Source organism: Condylura cristata, unplaced genomic scaffold (genome assembly GCF_000260355.1).
Source record: "Condylura cristata isolate star-nosed mole 26May11 unplaced genomic scaffold, ConCri1.0 scaffold00002, whole genome shotgun sequence".
Classification (NCBI taxonomy): Eukaryota; Metazoa; Chordata; class Mammalia; order Eulipotyphla; family Talpidae; genus Condylura; species Condylura cristata.
In genome coordinates, this window is record NW_004567103.1 from 49,127,736 (window position 1) to 49,142,275 (window position 14,540).

The following is a 14,540-nucleotide window of genomic DNA, read 5'->3' on the forward strand; positions in this document are numbered from 1 at the left end:
GTTGAAGGGAAAATAGACAAGAAGCAAAATAACTTGAGATGGTGTTGGTGAAGAAGCTGACTCATGATAAAACAATAGCTATTCCTGTTTGTTTTGTGTAGCAATCTGAAAAAAAAATATGATTTCTTCACCATTTTATAAACATTTCAGAATACTGAATTTAAGTAATCATCTAGTTACCTTAGTTGATGCTTGTGTAAACCCTCACAGAGTGAACAGTTCCAAATTGACTGTTGATTCATTTAAGACTTTTTACCTCTATCAGCTACAATGTTGAAGGCAGTGAGGGGTGGGTGCCTGAGAGACAATTACATTCTGTTTCTTCAAGGGATACAATTGCTTTTGAGGGGGAGGAGGTTACAACATGGAGTCTACATCAGTGAATGTGAGGGTAGATTTTGGAAGGATGTGGAAGTAGATTTCTCAAGCTATGGCCAAGACACAGTATTCACTTAATAAATGAAAAGCCAGTTTAAGATTTGGTGGCTTTTTGGAAATTCCTCTTATTTTTGGTAGGTCTTTTCTTGTTTTGAGAAATCTATTATTCCAAGTCTGATTTTTCTTTAGGCACAGTAAAGAGATAAAGCAGCAATCAGGGTTAGAGGATGAGATTTTTATATGTTCATGTTGGTGTAATAACTTATTGGGAAATTATGTATTAATTTTACTTTCAATTTATTTTTATGCTTTACTAAGGTGAAACATAGACATAGTTTAAAAAGTTAAATTGTCCTGGGCCCTCCTCGTGGTGCAGTGAGTTAAATTACAGTACTGCTAGGCTAGCTGAATCCACTCCATTGAGATTTTGATTCCTGGCTAGGGAAGTGACTCACATGGCACAGCAGACCTCTCCTGTCTAACCTGCTGCTCCCTTCAGCAGTGTACTACATGGATCTGCCTGTTCTGCTCCCCACTCTGTCTCTAGTGAATCCTCTCACCATCCCTGCACCTCTGGCCTGTACCCTATTTCTTCTACGCATAAATAAATAAATATTTTTTTAAAAAAAAATGTTAAATTCTCCTAAGGAACTATTTTAAATTCTTCTTGACTATCTTGACTATACTTCCCAGTAGATAGCTCTTTATAAAGCATATTAGTTGTTATATCTTTGATCTTCTACTAAACTTAAAAGGATGTATGGCTACTATTCTGTTTTGATTAATCATTTTTAGATAATATCCATCACATATCCACTATGCAAAATGAGCATTGCCCTCTCTTTCACTCTCCTATGCACAGAAACATCTTTCCAGTGTGACTAAAGAACAATGATAAAACCCATTGCTTTCATAACATGATTCTGCTAAGTCAGAGAGAGTACTGCACTTATATTTCTTTACATTTGTGCTTTTGGTTTTCTTAGGGTTAATACTTGAATAGCTTTTAAAATTTCTTAATTTTTAACTGTTGACGATGTAGTCTCTCACTCTTCCAGCTTTCTGTAAAATATCATATGTACCTCTACCTCCAGTCTAGACTGGGTGCTCTTAGGGCCTGCTGTGCATTTCACATTCTGGTACATTCATTCACATCATTAGGAAATGCCTCTTTGCATTTTTCATGTGTTGAAATCCTTTTTATTGAATGCCAGAAACATTTTTGTGTTGCTATTTTCTTGGAAAGCTCTCTTTTTCCAATAACTTCTTAAGTAAGAGTGCATAGAAGATGAAAAGTACATGGAAAATAGATTTTTGAGAACCTCCATGTCTGAAAACTATTTATATTCTTCTCTTATATTGACTGATGACTGGACTATACATAGAAAACTAGATCAGAGATACTTTTTTCCTAGAAATGTGAATGTAACACTCCACTGCCTTCTGGATTCCAATAATAACTATTAATAAATCATCTACCCTTTATAGCCCAATCCCTTGTTGTTATTTTTTTTTTAAAATCCACAGACTTCATTAGAATGTCACTAGTTTCCCCACCAAAGTCATTTTTCTGTTTCAGAATCTAGTACAGAATCCCACATATATATATTATCATATCTCTTTAGTCTCTTCTATTCTATAACAGTCCCTTGGCCTTTCTTTGATTTTAATCACTTGACAAGTTATTTCATACAACATCTCTCAAAATAGCACAGATTGGTATTGGTGCATTGGTATTGATGATATAATACCAATCAATACATTATATCAGAAGGAGCATGATGCCTGCATGTTAACTATGATCATTTGCTTATGTCGAACTCCACCAAGATTGTATAGTTCCTAAGTTCCCCTTGTAACTAATATCTATTTTGTAACTAGATTTTTTTGAGCCTATGGCAGTAGCATTTTTCTCATAGTTTTACCTCAAATAGTAGACTCTACTTTTAGAGAAGTTTTGATTTATTAAAAAAAACTTCAAGGCCCTCCCTGGTGGCGCAGCTGGTTAAAGCACAGCACTGAGAATCTAAAGCCACTTCCGCATGAGTTCGATTCCCGCCTGCCCCGGAGGTGACCACATGGTGTGGCAGACCTCTCCTGACCTGCCCGCTGCTCCCCTCAGCAGTGTACTTCATAGATCTGCCTGTTCTGTACCCCACTCTGTGTCTGGTGAATCCTCTCACCCTCCACATCTCTGGCCTGTACCCCAGTTCTGTATGAATAAATGAAATAAAATTAAAAAAAAAAAAACTTCAAGATTATAATATACAGTTCCTATATTACACTTTCCCCCAGTAGATTCCCCCATTACCTTAGTACAGTATATTTATTACAATTCATGAATCAATATTGACACATAGCAATTGATTAAAGTTTGTAGCTATTCCAGATTTCTTTACTTTTAATTTAATACCTTTTTTTCTATTCCTGAATCCCATCCTGCTTACACATTTACATGTTGTATCCTTAGACTCCTTTTGGATCTGACAATTTCTTAGACTTTATCTGGTTTGCCCTTTTAACAATTTTGAGGAAAATTGAGTAGGTATATTGTTTGTTTATTGGAATTTGTTAGATGTTTTTCTCTTATCCTGAGTTTATAGATTTGGGGAAGAAGATTATAGAAACAATGTGTCATTTTCATCAAGTCATATCGAAATTTGACAATAGGATTAAATCATGCTATGAATATGATTTATTTAGACTGGATATTGACCTTGATCACCAGGATTAGACAGTGTTCGTGAGATTTCTACACTGTAAAGTTAGTCTTTTACTTATTTCCTTACCGTGCTCCTTGGGAAGAAGTACTGAAGCTCAGGGGTCAGTAAAGGAGTGAGGCATTAAGCTCCCTCTCCTTTAGTGTAGAATATTTACATAAATTAGTTAGAATTCTTTTCCATTGGAGATTTGTCCCTCCTTTCACATTAATTAATAAGTTAACTAATATAAATATGGATTCATGGATGTTTTATCCTCTAGATTATAAGCCAACACTATTTTGTTGTTCATATATCCAAGATTCGGACAATTGCTATGTTCTCCATCCTGAATTATTTTTCTCCCTCAAAGTTTTACAATCATTTCTTTTACCCAAGGATTCTAAAATTTCATGAGTTTATTTGGTTGAGTTACCATTTTCACTTGAACTTACTGGCCCTCTGTGGGCCCAATCACATAAATTAGGAGGCGTAGGTCCTTAATTCTGAGAAATTTTCTTGTATTATTTATTTTGACAATTTATGATCACTTGTTTTTTGTTCTCACAGATGGAATTAATGTTAGTTGAAGTAAGAACCTTTGGAATTAACTCTCTAAAATTATCTTTAATGCATTGTTCCCTACCTATTTGCCCTTTCCCCCATCTACTCCCTTTGTAATTTCTGCAGTAGTATTATCTAAGGTGTTACTTAATCATCACCATCATCTTCTTTATCATTTACCACATATTCAGATTCCAAGATCTCTTTTGCATATTGTCTCTTTAAAAGAAGACATTCTATGTATATACTGTTATTTCCCAAATTAGTCATAAATTTCTGGGCCCTCCCTGGTGGCGCAGCGGGTTAAAGCACTGCACTAAGAAACTAAAGCCACTTCAGCATAAGTTCGATCCCCGCCTTCCCCGGAGGCAATCAAGCAATGACAAGGCGCGGCAGACCTCTCCTGACCCGCCCGCTGCTCCCCTCAGCAGTGTACTTCTTCCATCTGCCTGCTCTGCTCCCCCGCTCTGTCTCTGGTGAATCCTCTCACCTTCCGCATCTCTGGCCTGTACCCCAGTTCTGTAAGAATAAATAAAATAAATCTTTAAAAAAAAATTAGTCATAAATTTCGCAGAAGACATGTATATATACACACATGCGCTCTTATTTTCCACATTAGTTATATATTTCACCAAAGACATACACACACACACACACACACATATTTCCCACATTAGTTATGTATTTCACTGAAAACATAGTTAGTAATTTCTAGTTTGTTTACTCCCTGTTTTGAAAATATAAGAGAGAAAAATTTATGAGAAATATTTTTAAATTGGCTTTTTAATATCAAATCAAAAATAAAGTAGTAGAAATGAATGAAATAATATTTGTAAAGATGTATTTAAGAAAACAAAAATAATACTACTGTAAGTATTCAGTTGGTTGTTTTTCAGTATGAATTTCTTGCCTGCTAATTTTAATTTGGAGAAGGAGATATTTGCTGATAAATTTGGTTCTGCTTTTATCTTGGAGGCTACAACATCCAGTCTAAATAGAAAGTTGACTGCAGATGCTGACATAATGTCAAGAGGTTGGTGGCTATTCCCCAATTCTTATTTCACCCTTTTAAAAAATATTTATTTATTTATTTATTTATTTATTTATTTATTTATTTATTTATTTATGCATACAGAACTGGGGTACAGGTCAAAGGTGCAGAGGTGGTCTGATGATTCACCAGAGACAGAGTGGGGAACAGAACAGGCAGACTGATGAAGCACACTGCTGAGGGGAAAGTGGGGGGAGGGGCTCAAGAGAGGTTTGCTACTCCATGTGAGTCAACTCCCTGACCTGGGATCAAACTCATGCTGAAGAGACTGTGGCTAGCTTTGCAGTGCTGCACTTTAACCTGTTATGCCACCAGGGAGGATCCTGGTGTATAATCTTTCTATACATTTGCAGAAATCTCTACTTTGGCTCACTGAAAAGGCTGTCATATCCCCACCCCTACCCCACCAAAAAAAAAAATTATATTCCCAGGCTTCCTTGCAACCAGTACCCCCACAACTATGGGATTGAGTTTTTAGCCAACATGATTTGAACTTAAGAATAAGTACAATGAAATGTCTGGAAGTAACCTTTAATGGGATGATTAAGCATCCCATGTCCTCTATTCCATTACCTGGAATGCAAATGAGTTGGTGTTATCCAGAATCACACAGATGTGGCTAACATACACTACAGACTGCAGCTCAATAAGATTGAAGAGGCCCGATTCCATGATATTTTATAGTTTTGGGCTTTTTATACCTGGATCACTAAATTTGACAGAAATAAACTTTACCAAATTTTAGTCACAGTTATTTCAGGTTTTTTGTTACACCCGCCAAATATGACATTTGAATAGGATGCCATTCTTACATTAAACTGTTTCACATACATTGCACAAAAATTACAATGGGACTTCCAGCTAAATAACAATAAACTACAATTTTAAATTAATAATATTTGGTTTATATTTATTTATTTGTTCATTTATTTATTTATTTTTACCAGAATGACTCTTCTAGGTAACTAATATATTCTAGACTTCTGCCAAGCCTGGCTAGGAATTATTTGATAGATGATTGTTGGATTTGAAAATGGAAATTAGAATGTATTATGTGCTCAGGAAGATTTTGAACACAAACTTTGGTTTGTGATTTTTATAGTGTGGTTTTTGGGATCAAGGAAAATTATAAAATAAATACAGGTACAGAACTGTCCAACTTATACTAGATGAGTGTATATTTTTCAAATGAAATATTTGATGTATTTTTCTCTGTTGGCATTTAGTTTTCAAATGAAATATTTGATATGTTTTTCTCTGTTGGCGTTTAGTTTAGTTTATTGGTGATATTCTTTACTGATTGTGCCTATATTTGGAATATGTTTAGAAAGAACCAAGCTAGGACATTGTGTATGTCCCAGGGAAGCTGAGGAGTTGGAACTAGTTTAGAAACTTATTAACTGATAATTAATGCTCTATAAGGGGTTTTGACCACTTTTTTTTTTTTTGTCTGGAAGCCTAATTGACTGTTACCATGTATTTTCTTTTGTTTCTGGGAATTCCAAAGAAGCAAGCCATTACTTTTGCTTCTCTGTGACTGTTAAAAAGCTTTTTACAGTTTGATTCAAATATCATCTTCACATTCTTATAGTTCTGAAATTGTAACAGAATTGAAGACTGTGTCAAGGTTTTCCTGAAAAAGTTCTAAGGAACTCACAGATAGAAATAGACTGAATCATAGCTAGAATCACTATTTTGTATACCGAGAGCTAATATAATATTTAAAAAAGAAAGAAAATGACATGGTAAGTTTGAATCAGCTACAGCTGAAATGGACAGCTGTCACATCTAATCACATCTAACTTCCAAGCACTCAGCAAATAAGGACCACTGAATGTCACAAGGTAGTATAAAATATGTTTATCTATAATGCACCATTTTACTTGCTGTCCAGGAAAAAGAAGAGAGAGAGGTGGTTCACTAAAGAGACAGCTAGCCTGTGGTGCACAATTTTGTCTCTCTGAAGACTACCAAAGACTCCTTTTCTTTAGGTGTGGGGCAATTTACAATGGGAGAATGGATTATCTAGAGGGCAGCAGGAAGGAGAGGGGGGGAAAAGGAAATGAAAAAGGTTTTTCAATATTGAAACAATGTTATATATGCTACAATTGTTTTATAAAGTAAGCTGCAGTTTAACTTAAGCATTATATGGTTAAAATAATTACAGAAAAGAATGGGGTATATCACTGACTTGAAAATGTTATAAAACATATTTGTTTGAAAGGTAAGGGATCCAGATTTACAACAGGTATTTGTCTGTTTGCCTATGAAATCACCTTAAATTGCCTATTCCCAGGGACAAGGAGAAAAAATAATAAGTCCTCCTCTCTCCCATAGAAAACACCATAAGGTGATTTGGAATTTATATAAAATATGATCATAAATAGACAACTGTGAAGATAACTATCCTGTTATTGTCAGAAGCACCTGAAATATGCTACATAACATATTACTTTCAAAGGAGTTTTGGAGCCCTGCTAAATGTCAGTTACCTCTGAAGGCAATTTCAGATTTGGCAGTTGGAAGACATACTATCATCATACCTGTTATTTATACTTGAACCTAAAGGTTAAAAAAAAATAATGCATTATATTTAGTACTTTGAAAGCGGATTTAGTGGACTTGAATGTGTTATTTTCTGAACATGGCTAGATAGTAATAAAGTTTACTAATAATGAACTTAGATTAATAAAAGTATTTCCTAGACCACTTTGCCCTCACTTCTGCCTTGCTTACTTACTTATCAGTAAATTAAGGTTTTATTTCTTTCAGGCCTTATATTCTGAAGGAAATAAAGACCCTATGGACTGAATTATAGAGTAAGAAGAGTTGTTTCCAGATGCTATAAAATACAGTTTTATCCTTTTTCCTAAACATCTTTTTTGGTTGATGTTAAAAAGAAAAAGAGAATAAGATAAAACATTCTTGATTTCTTCCTCTTGCCAGGAAAAATTTCCACATCTATGTATTATAAAAACATAAAAATATTAGATCAGACAAAATGAAAGCAAATCAACAATCACATCCTTCATATTGCTCTATAGTAAATGTGTAACTTAACAAACAAAATACACACTGTGAAGTGTGGTTGAACCAAGTCCCTAACTTAATTTTCATAGAAGCTAGTATTTAGTTCCATCTCACTCTTCAGTTACATACTCTGGAACATAAAATTTGAACATCAAAATACTTGTTTTACCCTTTTCCTCATTTTTGTTATCTTGCTGTATTGCAGATATACTTTTTAAGAACACTTCATCTTTAAAAAAAAAAAATGTGAGGTTATATAATGAATGCTCTGTGGTATAATGAAAATTTTCAAACTCCCTTTGGAAAAGAAGATCCTGCACCTCTTTCCTTCACTGACAAATTAGTTTCCCCAAATTTCCAAAATACATACTTTTCTTTTGCCCACTGGATTTCAAATCAGCAGAATGGGAAAGAAATCTAGAATGAGAAGGTTATAGTATTTCCAACCTATTCTTTCTTACACACACGCACACACACACTCACACACGCACGCACACACATACACCACACACACACACCACTACACCAGATCCAATTTGAATGCTGCAGGCTGACAATTGCCCCTTCCAAGCTCTACTAGGGTAGTTAGAAGGAAGGAGAGAAAACAGCTGAAGGTATTCACTCTACTCCACCCCACCCTCTTAAGTGCTTCCTTGCTTTCCCCAATGCTCCAATCCTGCCTATTTTTGCAGTCCTCTCCAGGCTCCCCCTCCTCACCGATCAGGCTCCTTTGGCCCTCTCCCTTCCCTTGCAGCTGGTGGAGGAGACACCACAGCTGCTGCTTTTGCTGCTACTGCAGCCTCTGCCGCCGGTCTCTGTCAACATCACTCCGCCCACGCCCGGTCTGGATGCAGAAGTCGCGTACTGGCATGGAGATGAGGGTGGGGGAGAGGGTGGTTTGGCTAGGAGAGGGGAGGGAGGAGTGGGAAGGACACAAAACAGCTTCTAGGCGGCTCCACTGTGCCTCAGGCTGGCTGGAGGGTTCTCTGGGTCGGTGGCTGGGCAGCAGCTCCAGGCTCTTGGGGTTTTAGATTGCTCTTCAGTGGGCTATGTATACTGCCCAGCGGTAGTGGGCTGGGTGGGATCTGCTGGTGAGGGCAGACGTCTGCCTAGCAACACCTCCTAAGCAACTAGAGCTCAGGAAATCAGAGAGATCTGGGAAGAAAAAGCCCAGGTGGAGAAAAGGGCTCCAGGGAACCCTGAGAAGCAGGGTGCCATTGGAGAACCCTCACATGGTAGCAAGTAAGTACCTTTTTCTTGCTCTGTGCCCTGTCCTGGGATAGTGGTGGTAATAGCGGCCATCAGCTGCCAGCCTCTCCCATTACCCCTGGCTGCCCCACCCCATGCACACCCTTATGATTCTTAGCCAGAGACTAAGATTTAGACAGAATTAAAAGCTACTTCAAGGGCAATAGTGGTGTGTGGATGTTTGCTCTGTCCTGTACGTGTGGTTAATTTTCTCATTCCATCACCTACACTTTTGAAAACAAGATGCTCTAATAATTGTACAAAATGTCTAGAAAACTATATGGCAATGATCTTAAATTACTTGACACATTGATAGTATAGAAGGAACAAATGTTTATGCAGCAAGGAGTATCCTTCTAGGAATTCTTGTCCCTTATTCCAACTTGGTGATTTCAGGACTGTTGCTTTTCACATAAGCATGCACTGTACAAAATTAGAGCCAAAGGTGCGATGCAAAATTGTGTACCTGGTTTAAATAGCCCAGTATTTTGGTGGTTTCTGGATCAACAGGTATTTTCTTTGTTTTTGCATTGTTTACTCTGTAAAATGCATTCCTTCCTCAGGTTTTCTTTTCAGAGTGATGATGTATTCATGTGACTCTGGTTACATGATACCTCTAATAACTAAGATGTAGTGGTCAAAGCAGAGCAAATGATGAATACATGTGAAATGATACATTGATGGACTCCCTTTATTAATGGAAAGGATGGATTTAAGTTTGGATACTGGCCAGAGATGTCTTTTGAAAAGAGGATGAATATAGCTGGTACTTCTGATGGGTATTTTTGGCTCTGGCTATAGTTCATGAGAGTGGTTTATGGCAAAAATAGAGGGAGTTAGGCCATGCAGTCCAAATGCTATATCTGTTATGACTAGCTCTGATTAAGGTTTCTATAATTCAGCCACTCATTTTATAAGATAAGATTTACAATGAGTAATTTGACATTCTGTGACTAATCAAATACAGTAAAGATGATTTTGGCATTTGGAATGGTAAAATTTTATTTCCATTTTTGTGACAATGAAGCAAGTTATTGAACTTTTGACTCAGTTTTCTGTTTCTTATTTGTAAATTACACTTTACCAAAAATAATGTAAGTCAAAAGATTTTCATTACCAGGTAAAGATTTAATGACAGAAATGATGTAAAGAGTGCTGCGAGGATAATATTATTTGTAACTATTGTTTGCATATGAAGTTATTCAGTGTTTTTATCCCCTTCACTATTCTAGCTCTCATTTTAAATTTAGTTTAATATATGAATAAGTGGGTATTTACAGTTCTGACTAGAATGCCATAGAGGGAGAGAAATTCCTTCAAACCATGATCTCTTGCTAGTTCTACAATTTAAAATATTTTCTAACCTATGAGCCTCTATCCTTGCACACTTGTGTGCTTTGGTTAACAACTCATATTTAAAAAACTTTGAATAATCTCAAAATATGCTTTTTCCTCTTTCTCTTTTTGTTTTAAATTGAGGTATGTGCTCTTAATTCTTTGTGATGACACCATCAGTTGTAATGGATATTGATAAATATGTTTGGTCCTTTAAAAGCTATCGGAAAAATCAAATTTTAGCATAAATACTACCCTCTTGAATATTGAAATTCATTAAAACCCTGCACTTAGAGGAGGGTAGCAGTACTATAAACCTACTCTTTCCAACTGATGTATTTTAAATAACAGGAGAAAAACCTGAAATTGGACAAAGATTCAAGAAAAGGTACCAAAGGATTACAGTTGGCCTGGTGGGCTCTCGGGCCAGCAGGAGGTCCAGTGAAGCACTAGAAGCTGAGCACTCTGTCTCGAAACCCCTGTGTTCTAGGCATTGGCAGGATAGTCGATAAGCACTCCCAGTACTTTTGCCCAGGTTGAGTGAATATAGCTCCAGTCACACTGGAAATGAAAATAACAGTATGTTGCTCAATTCTTTATCAGCAGAGATGTATTTTAATACACCTCAGTCCTAGATCTTATTATGACTACTGTGCAACGGGAACATGCACAGACTGACCTACAGCCAGGTATCTGCAAATAGACCATAGTCAACGTTTATAGTGTAGTGTTAGCATAAAAGGGAGATTCCAGTTCTGTTATTTCCACTAACCATTATCAAGATTTGTCAACTGTAAGAAGGATCTCTGTAACCCCTCTACCCCCTACTAGCTATCAACAAGGTAGAGTCACTACCATAAGATCACACTAAATTACATAGACAGATGTCATTTTCCCTGAGTTGGTCACCTTCCCTTCTATTAGTGTGATCTAACTAAGGCCAATTAAGCATAGACTCACCTCTGCACCAGTGAAAATTGGAACCTTTAAATCTGAAAGGAAAGTTTCCATCCAAGGACTTGTGGGATGTTTTTCAGTTGGTTCATATCTGTGCCCAGCTGGATCATGATTTCCACTTGCCCAGTCAATCTCATTCTACTCTCTGCTTCTGGGAAACTCCCATTTACTTGACAAACAAATATACAATTCTTCAGACAAGATTGACTCAACCTATTGCTGGCTAAGGACACTGGTGATGATGACACCCAGATGTCAGACTATATCAACATCAAATAAGAGATTGAAGAAGATACTAAAACTAAGGCACCACCCTTGGACATCCTGATTTAAAAAATCTGAGATTAAAACAGGAATTTCATAGTAAGCTAGACTATCAGAGGAAACTTATTTGGGATCCACATTTCCTACCTGAAAACATGCTGTTCAAGGGAATATGCCTTCCTTTCTGCTTTAAATATCAGAATGAGTTCTTAGTTCTTGGTTCTTCCAGCAGATGCATGGCCTAAGCACTCAAATATAAAATATAACTTGTCTCTGATCCATACTTAGTCTCACCTTAGTATATTTCAAGGCTCCTCTCTATTTGTTTTCCAACTTGACAAGGATATGGGTATCTGTGTTTGGGCCCACATTTGGAAAATCTGGGTAAAAGTACGTCCTGGAAAACCAGTCTGACTAAATCTTTAAGAAGTGATTAGGAAGAAAGGGAAATAGATGGTTCTATAAGGCCTCCAAGATTCCAGTGAAATTACTAGTTCTGGAATTTTTTATATGCATATGTCTGTTGAATGCCACAGATCCAATGACATCTCAAACCATAGACTAAAAGTTTTCTGGATTGCCAATGAGTATAGAAGTTACATGCAAACAAGCTGTCCTTTGTATTACTTTAGCAGGGGCAAGACTACATTCCTCCTTCTTGAGCTCTTAAATGGCCTTTAGCCAGATTCTTCTGGTCAAGGGTCTGACAAAGTAGGGTCACAGGAACAGTTAGTTCTGGAAAGCAGCTGGCTTTGCCCCAATGTGCTTGTTTTGGTGGACTACACACAGCTTGTATGTTAGCATTGTGTCCATATAAACAAGGGACCCTGTTAGCGAACCTGGAGGTTGCCATAGAAAAGCTCAAGTGGGCATACTTATGACTAAAGCAGCTTTTCTTTACATTCCTGGAAGCTTTCTCTTCCTTCATTGTTTCAATTGTCATGATGTCTTGCCTTTCTGAGATTCCATCTTCCACAGAAATATAGCACCTACATCTTCTAAAGGTATTCAGATGGCCACTGAGTGTTTTCCTGGGCACAGTCTCATAAGCGAATTTGAGACTTGGTGCTAAGACTGTGTTGTATAACACTTCTGTTCACATTTCTTCTCTTGAGCATTAGTTTTACCACTCTGCATGTTTAGGACCTTAACTTGCCTCCCTGAAAAGAAAGCATTTGCAAAGACCTTAATTCCTGATTATGTTTATCAACCATCTCTACAACCATGTTTACCAGATTTGGTGGGCAGTTTGGCTCTCAAAAGAGAATTTATGATTTGGAAAGAAGTGAAAACTGTTCCTTTGGATTTTTGCCATTGTTGTTTATCTACAAAATTGTTTCCCTGGTTTTTTAATCCAGAATACCTGGATTAAATTATTTTTTTTAATATTTATTTATTTATGCATACAGAACTGGGGTACAGGCCAGAGGTGCAGGGGCAGTGAGAGGATTCACCAGACACAGAGTGGGGAGCAGAACAGGCAGATCAACAAAGTACACTGCTGAGGGGAGCAGCGGGAGAATCAGGAGAGGTCTGCCGGGCCATGTGGATCACCGCTGGTGCGGGCGGGGTTCAAACTCATTCTGAAGTGGCTTTATCTTCCCAGTGCTGTGCTTTAACCCGCTGCACCACCAGGGAGGGCCCTGGATTAAATTCTTAAGAAATATCATCAAAACAAAATGTCAGTGTATACTTACATTTTTGAAAAAGTTATTTATAATTTTTTTTTTTTTTTTTTTGGTGCAAGATGACATATTGTAGGAATGTGTTGGTTGAAATTTTCAGGGTGAGGGAGCTTATCCATTCCAAAAGTAAATGGATATATACTGAAGCCAAAACAGGCTGACTTGGAAACAAGACACAGCTACAGGCTGACTTGGAAACAAGACCCAGCTGCAGACAGAACACAGGTCCAGGGACAAGGGAGAAAAAGTCAGTTAAGTCAAGCAAGAGAAACTGCCAGGGAGAAGTAAAAGAGTAGAAGTCAGAAAATCAAAGCTGAACAGGAAGTAAACAACTCAAATGGAAAAATAATCCCAAAGCAGAAAACCAGAGAGGTTGAAGTCAGAGACTAGACAACTGCGATATTCCAGATGCCTTTCTAATCATTCTGTCCTTATTCATTCAGTGTGTAAACTTTCCATTTCTGGATTTTAGTATTACATATGTGTGGTAAATTATGTTTCAGTAGTAGAGAAGTAACAGCTAGAAAGCAGCAGAATCCCCTGGCAGCTTTTCAGTCCCTGTCCATACACTAGTAATTTACCTCAGAAGGGAAGCATGCAAGTGCAAGCATATATATAGTACTGTGTATGTGATTTTATAAATACCTGATTCAAAGATAACCAACACAAACTGTTCTTTAAAAAGAAAAAAAAATAGAATTATTTTTGAGGAGTTTTAGGTTCACAGTAAATTTGAGGTAGGCGATTGCTCATATCTCTACACATGCCTCTCCCTACCCCATTATGAAGATCACGGCCCCATTTGTTCCAACTGATGAGACTATATTGACACAGCATTGTTATCCAAAATAAATAGTTTGCATTATAATTTACCCTGAAGGTTTTACATTAGGTGCCACATGTATTCATCATTATGGTATCATACAGTGCATTTTCCCCTGCCCGAAAAGTACTCTGTACTTCACTTATTCTTGCTCCCTTAATACTCATCCCCTTGCAGTCTATGATCCTTTTATTCTTTTTCAAAATTTTATTCTTTTTTTATTGTAACAGTTTATTTTTACATCATTTTGTACACTTTTTTTCCATCTCAATTGTAATCCCCGTGGGTTTCCTATCACAAAGTCACCCGTGTGCCATCACCATAATCCTGTGCACTTCCCTCCCCACACCCCCGTTTTTGATCTCATTCCCCACTCCACCCCCACAAAATGTCTCTGGTATATGGTTGTTCATTATTCTTGTTATTTTCTCGCCTGGTCCATTATACTCCTGCTACGAGTGAAACCATCCGGTATTTTTCTCTCTCTTTCTGGTTTATCTCACTAA

At 37.1% G+C, this 14,540-nt stretch overlaps 1 protein-coding gene across 1 annotated transcript in view; it reads left to right on the plus strand.

The window, feature by feature from the left end:
* Window positions 1-8,681: 8,681 nt before the first annotated feature.
* SCN7A (sodium channel, voltage gated, type VII alpha subunit) overlaps window positions 8,682-14,540 on the plus strand; it is a 78,371-nt gene continuing 72,512 nt past the window's right edge. The window contains exon 1 of the mRNA XM_012727112.1: window positions 8,682-8,964. The gene's annotated coding sequence lies outside the window, so the exon portion shown is untranslated. The remainder of the gene's footprint in view (window positions 8,965-14,540) is intronic.